The sequence below is a fragment of the Anas platyrhynchos genome, chromosome 25 (assembly GCF_047663525.1).
Source record: "Anas platyrhynchos isolate ZD024472 breed Pekin duck chromosome 25, IASCAAS_PekinDuck_T2T, whole genome shotgun sequence".
Lineage (NCBI taxonomy): Eukaryota > Metazoa > Chordata > Aves > Anseriformes > Anatidae > Anas > Anas platyrhynchos.
This window is the reverse complement of record NC_092611.1, coordinates 8,834,857-8,853,142: the sequence shown is the minus strand read 5'-3', so window position 1 is coordinate 8,853,142 and position 18,286 is coordinate 8,834,857. Positions and strand designations below refer to the sequence as shown.

The window sequence follows — 18,286 nt, the reverse complement described above, 5'->3', positions numbered from 1 at the left end:
AGATGGGAAATTATGCTGAAGCAATGCATTGCAAATCACCCAATGAAAGGCAGAGAAGGCCCTTTTATCCTCCAGGCCCTGAAGTTTTTCCGGTATCTTTGTATGCAGAGGCATTCCTTCAGGGGAGAAAGAGAAGCCAGCAATTTTGTGGCTGATTGGCAGGCTGTCCAGTGCCAATAAAGATATTTGTTTTTTCATAGAAGTGCTCACAGACTGAAATCTCACTCTTGCATTTTCCATTACAGAGGAAAATGAAACTTGGAATGCTTTCTCCATTAGCGCTGCTTAGCCTCGGAGTAATAGCAGTGCTTGAGTGACTTGAAAGGAGAAACACTCCGCTCCGGCAAAGCGCCCGGCGCCGACATGCCGCGCGGAGCGTGCCTCACCTCGCCGGGAGCTGGGCGCAGCAGAACCCCCGTTATTTGTATTTCTGAGTCCCAGGAGCACCAGGAGGCTTCAGGGCGAGGCAGGGGGGGCCGGTGCCAGGCTGAGGGATGAGGGTGTGAGGAAGGCGTGGTGCCCACCGTGCTGCATCTGATGCATCCGAGGTGGCTTTGGTGACCTGCTCGGTGCGGCACCGAAGGTGGCAGCAGCACCAGGACGGGAGCTCCTGCTGCAGAGGGGATCTCCGACTGCCAGGGGATGTGGAGATGGATGGAGGCAGTCCTGCTGGGCAGCACAGCCCAGGGACAAGAGGTGGTCCCCTGGATCCCCACCGGTCCCTGTCCCTGTGGGTCCCAGCGTCCCCCCGGTGCCCGGGGCTGGGTCCCCTCCCTGCTCCCTCCAGGCCCAGCACTGCCTCCGTGCTCGTGCAGATCCCCGGCAGAGAGGAAGAACATCTGTTAACACAAATGCCTTCCTAATTTCTTCTTAACTCTCACTCGGCATCTGCGCTGAACAAGCCCCGTTCAGCTTGTACAGTGTTTATTTCTGGAACGGGCTCAAAAGCGCCGCGGAGCCGGGAGCAGGGAGGGAAGAGCCGCTAAATCTTTAATAACACGCCGAGTCAGAACTTCTGCCACGCTCCGTCCTAATCACACGGGGGAGAATAACCAGAGACAGGATTTCTTAATAACAAACACCTTTGCAGCAGCTCATTAAATCACTGCATTTCTGAGGCACAGCAGGACACTTGTGTGAATAAATAGTGCAATCTCCTAGTCTGAAGTATTTTCACATCTGAGTTATTTCCCCTGCATATGATCAGCTCCTTCCTTTTTTTTTTTTTTTCTTTCCTTTGCTCCCCATCTCTACAGCGAATGATTTTCGCTGATGAGCACAATTAACAAATGAGAGACAAAGTCGAAAAAACACATCCCCCCCCCGGTTCTTTCTTTAATGTTGTACAGTTTAACAAATAGCGGAGGAAAATGGAGTGAAGAGAGATTGCTGATGATCTGAAGGCGCAGCTTTTTTCTCCTTTTTGCTGCCTGCCTTTGTAGACAGCAAAATGCAAAAAAAAAAAAAAAGAAAGGAAAAAAAAGGAGAGAGAAAAGAGGGTGGCAATATAAAAGGAAGGAAAGAAAGACCCTCTTCAGGGTGTTTATCCAAGCAGCATGTTTGCTCATTTCCTATCCTAGCTCATGCATAACGCCAATGAGATGGAAAGGGCCTGTTTTGCTCCAGAGGTGCCGACGAGCTGGGAGACACGCCACACAATTGACTGCAGTGAAATAAATCGAGCAAAAGGTTTCCTTCCACCACCCCCAGCTCTGCAGGGTTCACAGGAGGGAGCAAATGCATCTGTCAGTGGCAGGCTCCACAGGTGCAGATATTTTAACGGGTGAGGGGTGTTCCCAGAACCTGGTTCAACCCATCCAAGAGGGATTTTCCTCCTCACAGACGTCTTCCTCCCTCGCTGGGGTGATGCCCAGGGGAAGGGCAGGGTGGTGGGCAGGGGGAGGTGAGAAAGGGGGCATCAGGGCCCTGCTTCTCTCATTTGGGAGCTGGCAATTGCCAGGGCTCCTGTCCTGGGCAGGGAGACGCAGAGCGAGCCTCCCCACTCGGCAGCACAAGAAGCAGGGCCGAGCACTCACTGGCGGCAGAGGCTGATGGGGGCTGCAAGCAAATAAGGGCTGTGAGCAGGGTTTAATAGCACAATTGATTTACTTTTATAAATGCTGCAGTCGAATGCACGTCAGAAAGTGTTGTCTGGGCGATTTCTAGCGATTGATGAGCCTCGCCACCCTGATGGCACAGCTCTCACCACGGTGTGGGCTGGAGGCAGGGCTGGGGGTGCTGGCAGGTCGCCCCTCGTTGTACTCTGGGGGCCCTGGCTGCTTTCCTGGGGCCTCCCGATGGGGTGCTGGGGGGCTCAGTGCTGGGGGGGTCTGGGGGCTGCTGCCCTGCGAGCCCTCTGCACCCCAAGCCAGCTTCTGGCAGTGGCTTGCTGCTCGCCTTCCCCTGGCCCTTGCTCCTCACCTCCACCACCCTGCTGCCCAGGGCTCTGGCTGCTGCTTTGATGTGTGATTTTGGGGGAGGACTTCGTGTTTTTTTTTTTTTTTTTTTTTTTTTTTTTAACAGAATGTCCCTTTTTTTCCCTCCCCCGTCTGAATGGCCAGGGTGAGGTAATGCATTGGAGACGTGAACTTCAGCGGAGCAGTGCCACGAAGCCTGCCACACTGCTTATCCAGTAGTGCAGCTCTCTGAGGACTCCGATAACACCACCAAAATTCCCAGCCCAGAGCACTCCATCACCTATGGGACCCCAGCCCATGCAGTGCGTGGGGACACCACCACGTGCCTGAATTTATACCTGTCCATGAGACGCTTTCTATGAACGTTTTCCAGCATGGTCTAATTACAAGGTAAATAAACGGGCCCTCCCTTATAGTTAATTTGTTAGGTAGCTTTATTGCCAACAGGAGAGAGATGACACAGAAGGATATTGCATACAGTGTTGCTGGTAATTATTTTTATTACTTCATATGAGTTTTATAGTGCTAGTAGGGAGAGTTTTGAGCCGCCGCTTTCCGCTTGGTGTAATTAATGTTTTCTGGGACAGCCCAGCACAGCCGAGCTGGGGCCAGGGGCGTTATGGCACGTGGGGTCTGCCTGCGGGGCTGTGCTGGGCATCCCAGGAACACGCTGAGATACACGAGTGCCTCTGCCCCGTGCCCTGCTTCCTTTCTCTGCAACGTTTTGGTGAAGGGCATCGCTCAAGCACCAGGTGGAGGCGCCTTTGCTTCTGGATTTGTTTTGTTTTCTCCCACTGAGCAAAGTGTCTCTTTTAACAGCAAACTACCGGTATAAGCAAAGAAATCCTCGGCACTCCGAAGAGTATTAAGGTATATAAATGTCTTTATGAAAGATGATGAATTCCTGTAGTCTTCTCTAGTGAATTTTGCTTCTGTAAATCTCACTCTCTCTTTGCATGTGCTAATTGGTCTTAGCATTAATTAATCTGATTTCATTATATTCTCTTTAATTTGTCAAGATATCATTTCTTTATTGGGCAAAGAAACACTTTAGAGGATTGTCACAATTGGAATAATTTCCCCCCTCCCTTTCTTTAAAGTTACCAAGAGAAGTCGTTATCAATTAAGCTAATTTGCATAAGCATTAGGGTAATCGTTTTAGTTTAGCCAAATTTGTGAAAATTTACATAGCAAATTGACCTTCCACATTTTCACTTAAACATATAAAGCGCAAGAGAGAATTGTGTTGGCATTGATAATGAAATGGAGTTTATTTTGCATGGTTCTCTTACTAAAAGAGGCCTAATTAGACCAAGTAATTTTTTATTTCATCCGTAATTGCAAAACAAATAAGCTCTTTGGCAGTTTCTTCCCTTTCCCTTTGCCTGTGTCACATGGATGGGGAGCGCTAATAGGGAAGTTGTGTTCTCCTAATTAAGCCTCATTTGATGTCTGTGCGTTCTTCCATCAGAGATCCTTTAGTTTCTTCCAGGTATTCTCCTGCTTGAGTCGTTCAAGCTTCCTGGATCACCTATTAATAGACCGAGCACTGATGGAATGAAGGAAATGTGGAAATGCCCCCGACGTGGGCAGGTGGAGATGGAGTTTGCAGTTTTGCTCTGAGGGCAGGGGGCTGCTGGTGCCCGAGGGTCTGGGCAGTGCCTGGGCTTGGGGACCCCAGCCCCACAGTGGGTCAGAGCCCAGGCATAGCCCTCACCGTGGTGCTCTCTCTGTCCTTCCTCACCCCTAGCATCATCTGCTGTGCCCAAGCGAAGGCATTTGTGTTTCCTCCCTGCCTTGTCCCCGCCTCGCCCATGTGTAAAGGGCAGCCCGAGGTGCCAGGCAGTGGAAAATCAGCCTCTCAGGTTGTTAACTGCGCAGAATGCCTTCCCCCCACCACCATATTTTTTTGGCCTTGAGTGTTTTTAACGGCAGCCTTCATGGTTTGATGGAGGATTTTACACTAATGCAAGGCATTACCTAGTTAATTTGGCCAGAATAGAGTGTAATTTTGCACGGTCAAAGTCATTGCTACTTGAGCTAAAAGTTCCATTACGGTGCACTGCCCACCTAGCTATTTCAGAGCACGCAGAGATAAGTAGCATTTTATTAATGGGTGTCCTCGGGAGCTTATTTAAAGGATAGCTCCTCGTCTGCATTGGAGATGAACATGGGAAAGAGCCGAGGCAGCGAGGGATGCTGGCAGCAGCCATCGGATGTGTCACCCCTGCGGCACGTGGCCGGCCACTGCAGGCTGTGTTCTTTCTGCAGGCGATGCTTCAGCCCACACAGGGCACCTCCACCCGCCTTGTTTCAGCATGGGATAAAACAACATGCACGGTTCAGACCTCAAACACGTTTCTGAAGGGGCAGCAAGGCCAGCAGGGTGATGGTCTGGCCGGTTCCAGCATGGCTCCCCAGGACACCCGGTCCCAGCAGGGATCTGGTTGCGCAAGGACATTATTATGCCAAGCACTGAATAAACACAGAACAAAAAGTTGGCTCCTCCGCCTGTAAATAATAAATGATCCTCTTTGATCACCCGTGTTGGCTGAGGGCTCCCCAGCCTCACAAAGCTGGGACTTGGAAGGAGCGGCGCTCAGGGGAAGGTTGCCCTTTCCCTACAGGCACCCAAAACACCAGAGCCGAGCAGGGGCTGCAGGTCAGGACTGGCCAGGACACCGACTCCTTGAAGCCTCCAAGGCGTGGGGTTTTGCTGTAAGGCCGGTCCTTTGCTTTTGGCTTTTCCTTCTCTTCCAAGCCCAGTGCAAAGTCGCTGCCTGCTTGCTCAGCCCTGCCCCTCTCCACCTCGCCGCAGCTACTGCTTGTGAGATAAATCCCTCTAATGTGGCTGTTGTTTGTTTTTGAAATTCTTCTGTATTTCTTCCTGCCATCCCGCTGCAGAGCAGCGTACGCAACAAAGTAAACCAACCTTGCACAAATTGTCCTGATTCCTGCCTTGCGAGTGGAGACAGCTGTGACTGATTCCAGCAAAATACCTCGCGTCTGGTCTACAAAGCCCGAGCTAATCTCCACGCCGAACCAAAGCGGGTCCTTCCTCATCACATGCTCGTGCTGCCAGAGCAGGGAACGTGGATAATACTTTGGAGCCACTACAAACGCTTCGGAAAAGACTCTGCCATGGTAGCAAACAGCTGGTGCAGCTAATCCATTTTCCAAGCACATTTGCAAGATGCATAATTAAGAGTTCTGTTGAGGGGGGAAGCAAAGCAGACCATTAGATTTGTTTATAACATTATGGATAGTGTAATACCCACTCAGGACCTCCTTTTCAGCAAAAGACATTAAGGTGATCCTTAGGAAACGTCTCTGGGATTTCCTGATGATGCCTGCGTGACATTAATTTTGAGTAAATATTTGCAATTCCATTTGCCATACAATTAAGCACAACGAAGGGATCCTGCAGATTTTTTGGACTTGTTAATTGCTAGATCAGTTCAGATGATGATCCCTTTGAGTTCTCTCCTCCGATTTCCATTGTCTCCCTTTAAAATTTCTGTTGTGTTGCAATGAGGGAAAGCCAAGGTGTGCACGTTCAGCCCCGCAAAGCCCCGCGGAGCTCAGCAGCACTTTTCCAGCGTACACCGCCTGAAGATCTGCCCTAAAGCTGTCCGGTGCTACAGTGACAGCAGTACGGCTCGGGGCTCGAAGCCAAAGGCTGCTGTCAGCCACGCTGGTGTGTGTTCAGGGTGGATCATTGGGCTGAGGGAGGCTCAGGGTGTCCCCAGTGTCCCCAGCTAAGGCACCAGCCACGAGCTGTGCAGCCCAGCCCGCCTGGTGGCACCCCAAGAAACCAGTAGCAAAGACCCAAACTGGGATGGCTTGAGGAAGGAGAGGATGAGCAAATTCCTTCAGCCCCAGGCAGCTGCCTCAATTTTGGGTTGGCAGGGGCAGTGATGAGCACACTGACGAGCTGTGCACGTGTTGCACACCCATTAACTCCTTGCTAATGAGCACTGTGGGCTTGGTGCAGCAGCAGCGTGGCTCTGCTGCACGTGGCAGAGCCTTTGCAGAGCTGCTCTCTCCACAAACTCTTGCTTCCAAAGCAAACAAATAACTAGTGACCTGGCTGAATGCAGCCCTGCCTTGGCCTGTGCCCAAACCAGTGTTTTTGTTTAAACATAACTGTGTTTAGGGCATCTGCTTCAACACAGCACCGCTGGCTGGGGCTGGAAAGGAAGCTGCGCAAGGTTAGAGCAAGCCTGCTATAAAATGCTCATTTCTGCTTTAAAAAAAAAAAAAAAAAAAAAACACCTCACTGTGGTCTTTAATTTGTCTTTAAGACCCATCTAGGATGAAAACAAGGAGGTCTGCTGGGACTCCTCCCATGGCAGGTGGGAAGAATAATTTGCCTGGGGGGAAATTGGAGGTGCCCAGGGATCTGCCCAGAGCTTTGCAGTAGACCATGGGGGCAAGGCAGTGGAGATGCACCCAAGGCTCCATCCTGGGGCTTTTGCTGGCTGGAGGAGGGTAAGAAAACCCTGTTGGAGACCTGGAGCCTGGTCTCGAGGTGTGGGGATGTGCTCTGCCTGGTTCCTGGGCACTGTGAGCCTTTGCTCCGTGCCGGCTTCGTCTCTCACTGTGCTTTTGTGTGGATTCCATAATTTAGTGGCTCTGTGGATCTGGAAAGGGACTGCATGCTGTGTTTCCATCCTGTCGGGTGTACAGAGCCTGCCCTGCACACATTTAGGAAGCTAAGGACTTTCCTAATTGCAGTGTGAACAAACTGAGGTGGGCTCCTGTCTGTCGAGCTGTCAGGGAGGACAAGTCGGCGGTGAGTCAGAGGCAGAGATGTGGAAACGATGCAGGAGAAAGGGAATAGTCTGTGCTGGGCTTAATCACAGGGGCCAGGTGCTTTACATTTTTTACAACAAAACTCCGTTTCCTCCAGGTGCCTGAGGCTAAGTGCAGCCTGGATGGTGCTGCCGGAGCTCATCAGGCTGACTTGCCTGCCAGGCACCATCTTTCACAGCACCGGGCGGTGGCACCTGGGCACCCGGCACCTCTGCACCCATGGCACGTAATTCAGGGCGAGTCCTCGCTGTGCACTCGCTCCTGGAGCATTGAGGTGTGCGATGTGGTCGTCACCCAGCTCCAGCCTCACCCTGGAAGCTGTTTGCGTTGTTATCATCATCATTATTATTTTGCTCTTATTTATTGTTATCATCAGCAATGTGAGTCCTTCACCGGTGGAGAGGAGGGGATTTTTTTTTTCCTTGTGGAGGGATCCGGGAATCCTCCACCTACCTGTGTAGTATTTATTATGCCTGGTTAAAATCATTAAAGCCTTTGTTAGTGGAGCTGACTGACAAGGGGAGTAGATTAATATTAGAACACCCTGTCAAAAGTGGTGAAAAGGCTGGATTGATTTTATAGGAAGTTTAGTCGGAGTTGTGTGTAAAGCCCTTGGGGGGTTACACTGCAGTGAATCAATCTCCTATATTAGCAAGTCCCTCTGGGAATAGTCAACCTCACTGTTTATTACAGCCAAGGCTGCATATAATAGGGCCGGTAGTCGCTCGCCTCCCTCTCCCTCTTTCCTTTCTCGTAATTTGCTACTTGCGATTGCAGCCACACAGAGGAGCACCTGAGATAAACAAAGGTGCCCAGGGTCTCTGGTGGCAGCAGAGCGGGCGAGGAGGGGACGAGCAGAGACCCCTGCAGCCGGCCGGGTCCCCTCCTGCTGGCTCAGCACCGCTGCCTGCTGGGGGCAGCTCCAGCGCTCCCCCCGGGGCTGCTTTCAGCCTGGGGAGCCCTCATGTCTTATTTGCCGTGGTAGCTTTCATCCTGGTGCCCAGGTAACAAAAAGAATACACACAGGACGCTCTCACGGAAAGCTTTTGCAAACAGCAATTAACAGAATCCCCCAACGCGTGTGTTGGGGGAGTTTTTGGCAACCCTGGAGCAAAGAAAAAAGCCTGCAGTCGAGAGCCGGATACCCGTGCGCTTGGCTGGGCCTAATTGCATCCAATTACTGCTGTATGGAAATGAGCAGAGGGGCAGCAAGGACGTTGTGGGCCCCACGCTGTAAGGCTGTGAGTTGGGGCTGGGGGTGCAGACCCCCAAACCCCCCCAGCAGCTGCAGCCCCAGCTCCTGAGCTGCTGTCCCAGCCCCTGGTGGCACAGCAGTGTGGCCACATCCAGATGTCAGCCTGTTTTTTTCAGAGGAACGTACGCTGGGTGGCACGAGCTAAACCATCAGGAACTAACTGGAGCCTTTTCGGACTCTGGAGACGTACCACATTTAGCCGAAAGAGGTTAAAAGGCAATTGTGCTGTGTAAAGAGACCATGAAATAAAAGCTCCTGCTTTACTGGCTCTGGAGCTGGCTGGCCTGGGCTGAGAGCACAAAATGAGTTCTCTTTTCTCACTGCCAGTGCTGTAAGCTTTCCTGGGGGTGCTGGACATTGCTGTGGGTTATCATCAGGACAAGACCCTGCTGCTGGAACGTGGTGCCCTGATGGGGGCAGCCACCCCCCTACACCCCAGCGCTGCTGCCCTGCTCTACTGGGCAGCTCCGAGTGATTGAGATGTTGGTGACACCGAGTGCCCTAGCCTTCAGTTCTGCTGCTCCCTTTTGGATATTTTTCTTCCAAATTCTCCCTCAATGGTCCAGGAGGACCTGCTGCATGCTGCAGAGTTTGGTTTCCGTGCTCCATTACCTCCTGGGCTCTCTTCTGAGCCCACTGAAGCTGCAGATGGAGGTGGTGCATTGTGTGTGGGGGAGCCAGAGCTGCGCACCCGCTGCGGGACCGGGCTCAGCCCAGCACCTACAAAGAGAGGGAAACGAAGAGAAGAACCATCCTGCTGCCCAGACTGCTCCGAGCCCACAACCAGAGGGAGTTTTTGGCCCTCCTTCCCATCCAGTGCAGCAGGGACAGAGCCTGGGATGTTCACCTGAGGGCTGAAAACGAGCTGCTGGTTCCTCCCAGATGTGCATGCACTTGTGTCTGTGCGCCCCTTTGTGCAGTGCCTAATAAGCCGTATAATTCTCATTCTTCCTCTCCCCTGTCACTTACTTCACTTTTTATCTGCACAACTGAAATTCCTTCCTGCTCCCCCCATCCTCTTCTTTCACTAATGCTCTTCACTTTCAAATGCTAATAATCTGCAGCACTAAAAGGCTTAGAAGTGGTTCTAGATTGTTTGATCTTTGGCCTGTGATCTACTTTCATCTTTCAGCTTTCAAACGTTACTTTGGATTTACTTTAACCTGTTAACATGCTTGGTATTCACAGGCATGCACTTCTGGTGAGTTTTGCATCAGATCCACCCGGGTTCTAATGAGGGAGGGGAAGGTTACGCTTTGCTCACCAACTTTTCCGAGTGGACATTGGCTCCTCTGTTGTAGCACACACAGCAGGGACTTTTTTTCCCCTTCTCAGGCTTCGGTGTTCCCCAGGGGTGCTGACCCGAGGACGGGGATGTAAGGTTACTTGCGGTGAGGGTGAAGCTGGGGACGGCGACAGGCTCAGACCCTGCGGGCACCAGCCTGGACCCCGAGGCAGGGATGTGGCGGGGGGGAATCACGCTCCTCCTTCCCCTTTATAATCGCACCTCTAGAGAGAACGGCTTTGAAAGCTCTGCTTTGTTCAAAAGCTCCTCGGGACTGTCTCGTCCTCAGTTAGTGTTGGATGTCTGAGCAGCGGCAGAGACATCAGAGCCTTCCCGAAGCTGTTATAACTTAATCTGGCAGGCCAGCCAGCTCTGCCACCTCTTGCCAAGAGAGGAAGCCAGAGCACTAGATGATTTTCAGACATTAGTGACTGCAATAAATCAGAGAGCAGAAGTTATTGAGTGCCTCGCTAATGGACATTTCCTTCTAGAGCATCCCCTCTTGGGCTTCGCGGGGACACTGAGACTGCTTTCACAGGGGGAAGCCAAAGGGAGCCGTGCCAAGGCGCGCTCTCCGCTGGAAAATGTGCTGAGGAAGGAGGCTGCAAGGTGAGAGGGAGGCACCGTCTCCAGCTGGTTCGCAGCAGAAGCTGCACGGCGCCGGTGCAGGGTCTCCTGCTGTTCTCCTGGAGGGGGACAGACCTCCCCCAGGCTGGTGCAGAAAGCCGTATTTTGGGAGCGGTGCAAAACGTGAGCCACTGAGGGGAGGTCGTTGTTTCAGGTCAACCTGAAAATGACTTTAAATGCAGAAGGGAGATGTGAGGCAGTCTGAAAGTTGGGTGGGATTTAAATAGTGTTGAAGAAAACGGTGCATTTGAGCTGAGATGGTGCGTTCAGCCTCAGAGCCAAGCTACCTGGTGCCCCTGGAGCGCTCAGCACCGAGGGATGGGGGTGCCTGAGCTGCTCACCCCTCGCCTCCGCTGTGGAAGCCCAAGCTGAAGCAATTCGCTCCTCAAGGAGAAGCAAACTGTTTAATATTTAAACCCAAACAGCCCAGGCAAAGCTGCTTTTCTTTTTTATTTATTCTTTTAATTAAATGCCAATTAGAAAGGAAGAGAGAGGAAAAAAAAGGCATTAAACACTTAAATACACACTACACCCAGGTTGCTCAAAGTTGTTACGAGCTAATTAGCTACTTAAGTGATCATTTGAAATTCCATATCAAACAATTCATAATCTGCCCCCAAACTAGCAGCTATCAGTGAGAAGCCCTCAGCCGTGCACATGGGGGCTTGGTGGTGCCCGCCCTGTACCCGCGGTGCCAGACACGCCGTGTCCTTGGAGGTTCCCCTGCACCTCCACAAGTCTCATGCAGGAAACTTTGGGGCTGGGCAGGACGCAGGTTTCTGTTCAGAACTGTGGCCAGAAGAAGGGGTTGTTGTCAGATGCTCTGGCAGTGCTTTGGTACGAGGTTGCACTCTTGGGAAGTCGCCGTGCCCTTGCATGGTGTTTGTGCTGCTGCAGTGCTGCTGTTTGCCACTCTCCCTGCTGTCTTCCCAACCTGACAAGCTGAGATCATCCATTTCAGGCCATTTTAACCCAAGATGAGGCTTGTGGGAAGCGTTATGGTGATGTTCCCCACTCCCCAAGAAGGGGCTCAGCTCTTGTGTGGCTTGCCCAGGATGGCAAAGCTTCCCCTGCGTTCCCCTTCCATGGGAAAGCGCTGCCCATCGGGCTGCACCCCGCCCGTCTGCACCACCACATCCCCCTGAACCCCCCTTATCTGTCCCCACTGCATCCCCCTGAACCCCCACATCTGCCCCCACTGCGAGGCTGCAGGGCAGGACCCGGGCACCCCGGGTTACGAGGGCTGATCTGCGAGCCCCATCCGCAGCCCGCAGCAGAGCAGCACGTAAAGAACAATGCGTTAATTAGAGGCAGCGATTCAGCCTCCACCATAATCAATTCCGGCAGTGCCTGCGCTGCCTGCACATCCGACAGCCTCTTCCACTCCCTTCTGCAAGATTTATTAATTATCAATCCTGGCTCCTGCGTGGCATGCAGAGGAGAGCGGGAGCGAGGAGGTGGTGTCGGCGGCGGAGATCTGAGAGACGTCTGAAGGGGATTGGCAGGTGTGGGAGACAGCCTGCCTCCTGGGGACTCACCTGGTGATCTTTTTCCTCCCTTTCTCCTGCTTTTCTTTTAATTAGCAGAATGAGCCCGCTGCTCTGCCTGGACAGCAGAGAGGAGTGAGCCAGCCGGGCTGTGCGGCAGCCCTGGGGGGGGTCCGGCCGTGCTGGGGCTGGTGCCTGCAGCATCCCCCTTCTCCCCACACCCCAACCTGAGCCATGGCCCTGTCCCCCCCCCCCAGGCCAAGGATACTGCGAGATCCGCTCATAGACTGCAGTCCATAGGGACCGAACAGCCGTAAGCCCAAATAAATCTATTTACAGGAAAAATGTGGCGATTTCCAAGCCCGTCGGCCGGTGCCTGTTGGTGACCTTGTGATTTTATTTCTCTTTTCTTTCCGGGTGGTGCAGGGGAAGCCACGTTTCCAAGGCTTGCAGCAGCAGCTGGAGGAGGCAGGAGAGGAGGGTTCAGGCACTGCTGGCTGCTCAGCCTCGCAGCCCAGGACGTGCCCCTTGCCAGGCTAAGCTGGTTTTCATAATGTTGGAGAAAAAAAGGCAGAAACACTTCTATTTAATGCCCATTCACCCTTCCCTGCTCACCTGCCCAGCCTCTGTGCCCCCCTCCCAGCTCCCCAGGCAGAGCGCACGGTGCTGGCACGGGGGGAGCAGGGGGCACGGGTATTTATTAGCATTAGGACTAATAGGAAAGCATCCTTGCAAACTTCAGCCCTCATTTGCTGGCTACACAACAGCAAAACAAAGCGAGTGAGAGACTGTGAAGGGGGAGTATGTTCTAAATGTGCCTGGGAGGATTCAAAGACTCTTTAAAGTGGGGATGTGGTCTGGGGAAGAGTCTATTTTCAATGCAGATTTGTTTTTGTTTGAATTAGTTGATGCTTATTTTAAGCTCCTGTGGCACATTGTCATCTCCGGATTGCTTGTTTTCCTGTGCCAAAGTCAACCTCAATTTTTTCCCTCCTTTCAAGAGGAACCCGTGATTTTCCCTCTGTTGCACAGTGCATCAGATGGGCAGGACAGACCCAGCTTCTCTAAGTAATGCTGACAAGATTACCTACTGATTGCCGGAGTAAAATGTTGCATTTCAACTAAAGCCGGGGCAGATGGCGGAGGAAAACGCTGGAAACTTGTCTCTAATTTCTAGTGAAGGACAAACCTCTCCGGGACCGGCGGCTCGCTCTGGATAAGCCTGCAAAGTTTGGCTGCTCTGCTGAGGCTCATCCCAAGCATCCACAGCCATGCAGGCGGTGCTGCTGCTGCTGTCCTGATGCAGGACCGGGGCAAATCCATCTCCTACGGGGTGCAGATGCCCTGCTGCCCTTCCCTGCACACCTGGCTCATTCCCAGCCCACAAGAGCTAACCCAGGGGCACCCCAATGTGTTTTTCTTCAGGAAATTGTAAATGCTCACTTTGTGCCTGCACAAAAGGCACCGCTGGGTTTAAGCCTAGCCTGGGACTGCCTCCAGGGCTATCCTGTGTAGCCTGGGAACGTTTTGCCTTTCATGTTGTACCGGGAGACTTGGAATTTGAGCCCTTGTGAAGCAGCGGCAGGTGGTGCTTATCCTCCTGGGAGGCTCGATGCCTTCTCAGAGAAGAACAAGCACGGCTCCCCCTTTCCCAGGACGTCCCTGGGCAGGCAGGAGGGCTGGGAGCCCTGGGTCTGGCCATGCAAAGAGAAAGTGAGAGGGGGCAAGACAGATGGAGGGGAGAGCTCCTGAGCACACGGACGAGGATCTCTGCCGACAGCCCCTTTCTGCAGAGGAGGACCTGGGGTTTGCACAAGCGAGGGGCACCCCTGCAGGGAGCATCAGCACTAATCAGCAGGAGGATGCTCCCCATGTCAAGTTGTGCCTGCTGGCTGCCTGGAAGCCTCTCCCATCCCCAGGAGCTGGTGGCAGTGTGGTATTGACTTCATCCAAAGCCCATGTGGGGCAGCCCAGATCCGCAGACACCAACAGAACCCAGTCCAAAAGATCAAATATTAGCTAATTAGCTAATTAGTTTCTTATTAGCGGCTAATGGCCAGGAACTTCTCTGGCATCTGTTACCATCGCTGGCAGGTCGGGCGGCTGCTGAGGAAGCGGGATCCGAAGGAGAGCTCCAAATGAAGCCTGGAGCATCCGTGCTGCTCCGCCGCCCCTCGCGCCCCTCCTGCCCCTTCGTGGCGCCTCTGCTCTTGTTTTTGTGCTCTGTGCCAGTGTCTTTGAAGATGGGCACTTAATCAATTATTTAAGGCAATAAATAAAGCTCTTGACCTTTCCTTGAGCTTGCCCCAAGACACTCCTCTGCTCCTACGTTTGGGCTGCTCGCTGGTGTCATTACTTAGGCTGCTCTGTTTCCCATTGTGCTTTCATCCTGCCAGATTTTCCCTTCATTAATCACCATCGAAAAGGTCCAGGGCGCAGGAGCAGCTCCCCCCCTGGTGCCGGGGAGGAGGACAGGCTCCGAGCCCACGCTCACCCCGCGTGTCCCTGCTCTGCTCAGCCCCCGGGACTCCTCCTGGCCTTCAGCTAGAAGCTGCTTGGTCCCTGGCTGCTGTCAGCCCCTCAGATTTCAGCTCAATCATTTCTGAAATGTGGAGCTGTAGCTAAAACGCCTTTGCAGTTTAACAGGATTTTTCACAGCCTACACAGCAGAGGCTAGAGTTGCTCATCACCTGCTGTTGTAATCTGCACCGTTAAGCCTTCAGCTCTATACAGAAAGCTTAACTTTGCTTTGCTTATTTGCCTTCTCTATTCCCTCGCATCCGGCAGCCATATTTCAGGGAGGAAAAGTTAATCTTTTTTTCCCCTGACTCCAGACAAAGGCATTTCAAATGAGATACAAATTGCTGATGAAATTATTGGCTTTGAGCCTCATCTGGGAAAGGCCCACTTAAAAGAGTCCCTGCTAAAGGGAAGAAAGTCATTTCCCAAGGCTCTGACTGAGCGCTGTCGGGGATGAAGCCTTCTTTTTTCTGCCAGGGGCCAGGACTTTCTCCTGCAGCCATGCTGCCACCATGGTGGGCGCTGCAACTTCCCTCGCTACTGTCACACGTTGTCAGAAACAGCCAAAAAAACAGGCAACAAGGTTGTTCTGGGCTCTGAGGTGTAGCAGCTTGGCCAGGCTGTGCCCTGCACCATCAGGGGATGCTGCCTGATGCTGATGGCACCCAAAAGCTCCTCTGGGGCTGAGCCCAGAAAGATTTCTGGTGGAAAAAGTCCAGGTTCAAGTGCTGGACTGCCTTGCACAGGCTGAGGTCTGTGTTGCTTTATCCCCCCAGGTCTGCCTGAGATGCCTTGTCCTCACTGCACCGTGTTTCTTCATCTTCTCCAGGGCACTGCTACAGAAACAAGAAATAGCAGAAGACAGGAACGGTGCCAGAGCTGGTGGAGGGGCCCTGCCCGAGGACGGAGCAGCTGCTGGGGGGCACCTGAGCACCTGCCTGCCTTGTGCCTCCATCTCACCCCCTAAAAACCTGAGCATCAGCAGCATAAATAGCTCCTCCTGCAAGGCTCAATGGGCACGGCTGCGTTGGCCCAGGCCTTCTGACTGGGGCTGTGGAGGGCTCTCACTTCGTTAGGGCTCATTATAAATGCCGTCCTCCAAGATAAATGAGCAGCGTAACGTGGAGGTATGCTCTCTGGCGAAACTGAAAAGTTATAGATGTTAGCTTTGTAGCTTTATGAAAATGCTTTCTTATGGAACCTGAAATGACCAAGATTAGATTGAATTAATATGTACAGGGTTTTTTACAAAGATTTCTAGCACAAGCATTTCATAAAAATGCAAATCTCAGCTGAGATTTATAATTAGTAGAGATATGTGTGGAGCTAACAAATTATCGGCGGAGCCAAGCTCTCTGCAGATAATTGCATGGGGCTGTGCTCGGCATCTGATGGCAGCCTCCGGACCCCGCTGCCAGCCGCCGGCTCGGAGGTGCTCTGGGCACCACGGCACTCGTGGTGAGCTGGAGCTCAGTTGTACAGCGGGTTACAGGGGATAAAATGAGGCACCCGGAGCATCCCTGACAACCCTCCCTGGGAGGAAGAGGAGGAGGCAGGATGAAGACCTCATGATCCATTTGTTCTCAGCAGGGCAGCAACTCCAACACCTCCATGTGCTCCTTTTCCTCCTCAACCACAGAGGTTTCCATGGGTGCAAGATCAGGATCCTGCTGTGCTGGGAGCTGCCGGCTGATCCGAGAGGAGAAGAGCTGCTGTGGTCCAAGAAGTGGTGGCCCCATCCTCTCTGTGACTGTTCAGAAGATGTGAATTTGTACATACTGCTTTTTCTACCTTCTTCTGTCTTCCTGAGTCTTCCCAAGTCCTTGCTACTACGTGAGAACCTGCAAAGGAAAGTTGCTACAAGTGCTGTGAAGTTTTTGGGGGAGAGGTGAAGCGGGGAAGGGCAGGAAGCCTTTGCAGCAGCGCTGCTTCTCTTCCAGGCAGCCCTCGGCACGTCAAGCTGCGAGGTTTCATTTCTCTTCCATTCTGCCTCTGCCATTTCTTCTGGAGGCCAGAAGGAGACCCTGGTGGAATATTAACTCCGTGGTCGCTGAGCGATTATTTATTACAATCATTGCTTTCGGGTCCTTTGACTCGTCTCTGTTAATTAGACTGCAGGGTGTAATAAACGTGATGGAAAGCGCCCAGGCAGGGTTTGGCAGGGGCTGGGGCTGCTGCAGCTCGCGGAGGAGCCGCTGCGCTGGGCGCAGCCACCACGGCCAGCCTGAGCTCTGACCTCACCCGTCCAGCAGAAGGGCAGAGAGGCTTACGGAGCTGAAATCGTATTAAAACAGAGACCTGGCACTGAGCTGTGTGACCCTGCTGGAAATGAGTTCAGGAACTGTGGGCCAGGTGCTGCCAGCGGCCACCCTGCGCGCTTCCAGCCCCGCTCGGGGGCTGTGTGGCAGCGATGTCCCCGATCCCACAGGGCGAAAATGGGACACCAGCACAGGACGTCTGCAGGGAGCTCTTTGTAAAAGCAACCTGTGTGTTTTAAGTGTCAGGGCTCCTCTCTTCCAGTCTCTGCTTTGTGTTTTCTCAATGCTTGGGCTCAGGCCATTGAAGCCTGGCACGGAGCTGCTCACGGAGCTGCTGTGCCCCGCGTTACCCATCCTGGCTCTCATCCAGGGGCTGGTCCCCAGGAGATGAACGGTGCCACGTGCATCCCAGGGCATCACGGGGTGGGTGGCAGCTGGGCCTGAGGCAGAGCTAACCTGCCCCTGTGCTGCACTGTAGAAATATTAAGAAAGGCAGGAGAAATGAGCTCATTTAAATGGCATTTGAATCCCCACCAGGGACTCCTGCAGAAGCAGACTGAACAGTACGGCTGAGCGCCGTGTTGAGAGCTGCGAGCGGCTCTACTCCAACAGTTATTTAAAATTTAAACCCACAAATTAAACAGGTTCTTTTTTTATGATGATAGAGTCCACGTCCCCAGTCCCCAAACACCTCTCCCTCCACGCGGCAGCGCCGCAGGGGCTGATGCCAGCTAAAATATCCCTGTTCACCAGCAGCGTGCGGGGTCCAGCGTGCTCGCTGCCTCCCCGTGCAGCCCTGCTGGTTGTGTGTCCCTGCCTCTGGCCAGGTGCTTCCAGGCTGGGTTTTGCTGGGGCTGAGAGGGGCGAAGCTGCCACCTTCCCCTCACCTCCCCCAGGCCTTGACGGTGCCCTGGAGAGCCGAGGGGAGCTGCAGTCTCGGCTGACTCCTGCTTTGAGTTTTATCTTCAGTTTTTAAATTATGACTGAAAGCAAAGCCATGGTGAGAGGAGAAGAAGTCCTGACATTTGTGTCACAAAAGGAAACCTTTCTTTCTCTTTATTCTTTAAAGGCTGGCTTTTCTCCCGCAGCTACCTGTTGCTCTGAATGGATTCAGTGAAAGGAAGCTTTGGGATGGCAACGCTGAAATTCTGAGCCCTGCAAGAAGAGCAGACGTAATGGTAGAGAAATGGACGTGTCTTACAAAACAGAAAAATTAGGCATCATTAAGAGCAGCAAGCTTCCCTCTTTGCAATGTAATGATGCAAAGCAGTCTCCATAGCACAGCTTTCCCTCCAACACAGCAGGGCGAAGCAGAGTCCTGCTCTGGCTCTGAAGTCATGGGGGGGAGGAGGAATTTTTCCATTGATACTTTTTCCTGCAGAAGAGAGGGGCTTTAATTAAATAAACGGGCTGATGAAATGCGTCTTTGTCCCTCAGAAGTTCACAGGTTTGCCTCAGAAACGCAAGCACTGCTGAATACTTTCTTAATCTACAGCATTCCAGGTCCAGTAGCCCCTGGACAATATATTTAGGCTGTCACGGTTGTCTTTGGCAAATTCGTGCCAGTTCCTCATTTTGTTCTCGTTGTTTTAGGAGGCACACAGCTTCCCTCTTGCTGTCCC

The 18,286-nt window shown here is 52.7% G+C and overlaps 2 long non-coding RNA genes across 7 annotated transcripts; both read left to right on the top strand.

Annotated features, from left to right (window-relative positions):
* Positions 1 to 1,806: 1,806 nt before the first annotated feature.
* Positions 1,807 to 9,571, top strand: LOC106020386 (uncharacterized). Of its 5 annotated transcripts, XR_002406780.4 has the most exons (5): positions 1,875 to 2,077; positions 2,562 to 2,807; positions 3,237 to 3,287; positions 4,689 to 7,212; positions 7,330 to 9,571. It is a non-coding gene; the product is annotated as an uncharacterized lncRNA (long non-coding RNA). The 5 variants fall into 5 exon arrangements; XR_011804918.1 differs by lacking the exon at positions 1,875 to 2,077 and adding an exon at positions 1,807 to 1,863 and having other exon boundaries at positions 4,689 to 9,571; XR_011804917.1 differs by having other exon boundaries at positions 4,689 to 9,571.
* Positions 9,572 to 15,321: 5,750 nt separating this feature from the next.
* LOC110354615 (uncharacterized) lies at positions 15,322 to 18,083 on the top strand. Of its 2 annotated transcripts, none has more exons than XR_011804921.1 (2): positions 15,322 to 15,533; positions 15,997 to 18,083. It is a non-coding gene; the product is annotated as an uncharacterized lncRNA (long non-coding RNA). The 2 variants fall into 2 exon arrangements; XR_002406782.4 differs by lacking the exon at positions 15,322 to 15,533 and adding an exon at positions 15,542 to 15,864.
* The last annotated feature ends 203 nt before the right edge of the window (positions 18,084 to 18,286 follow it).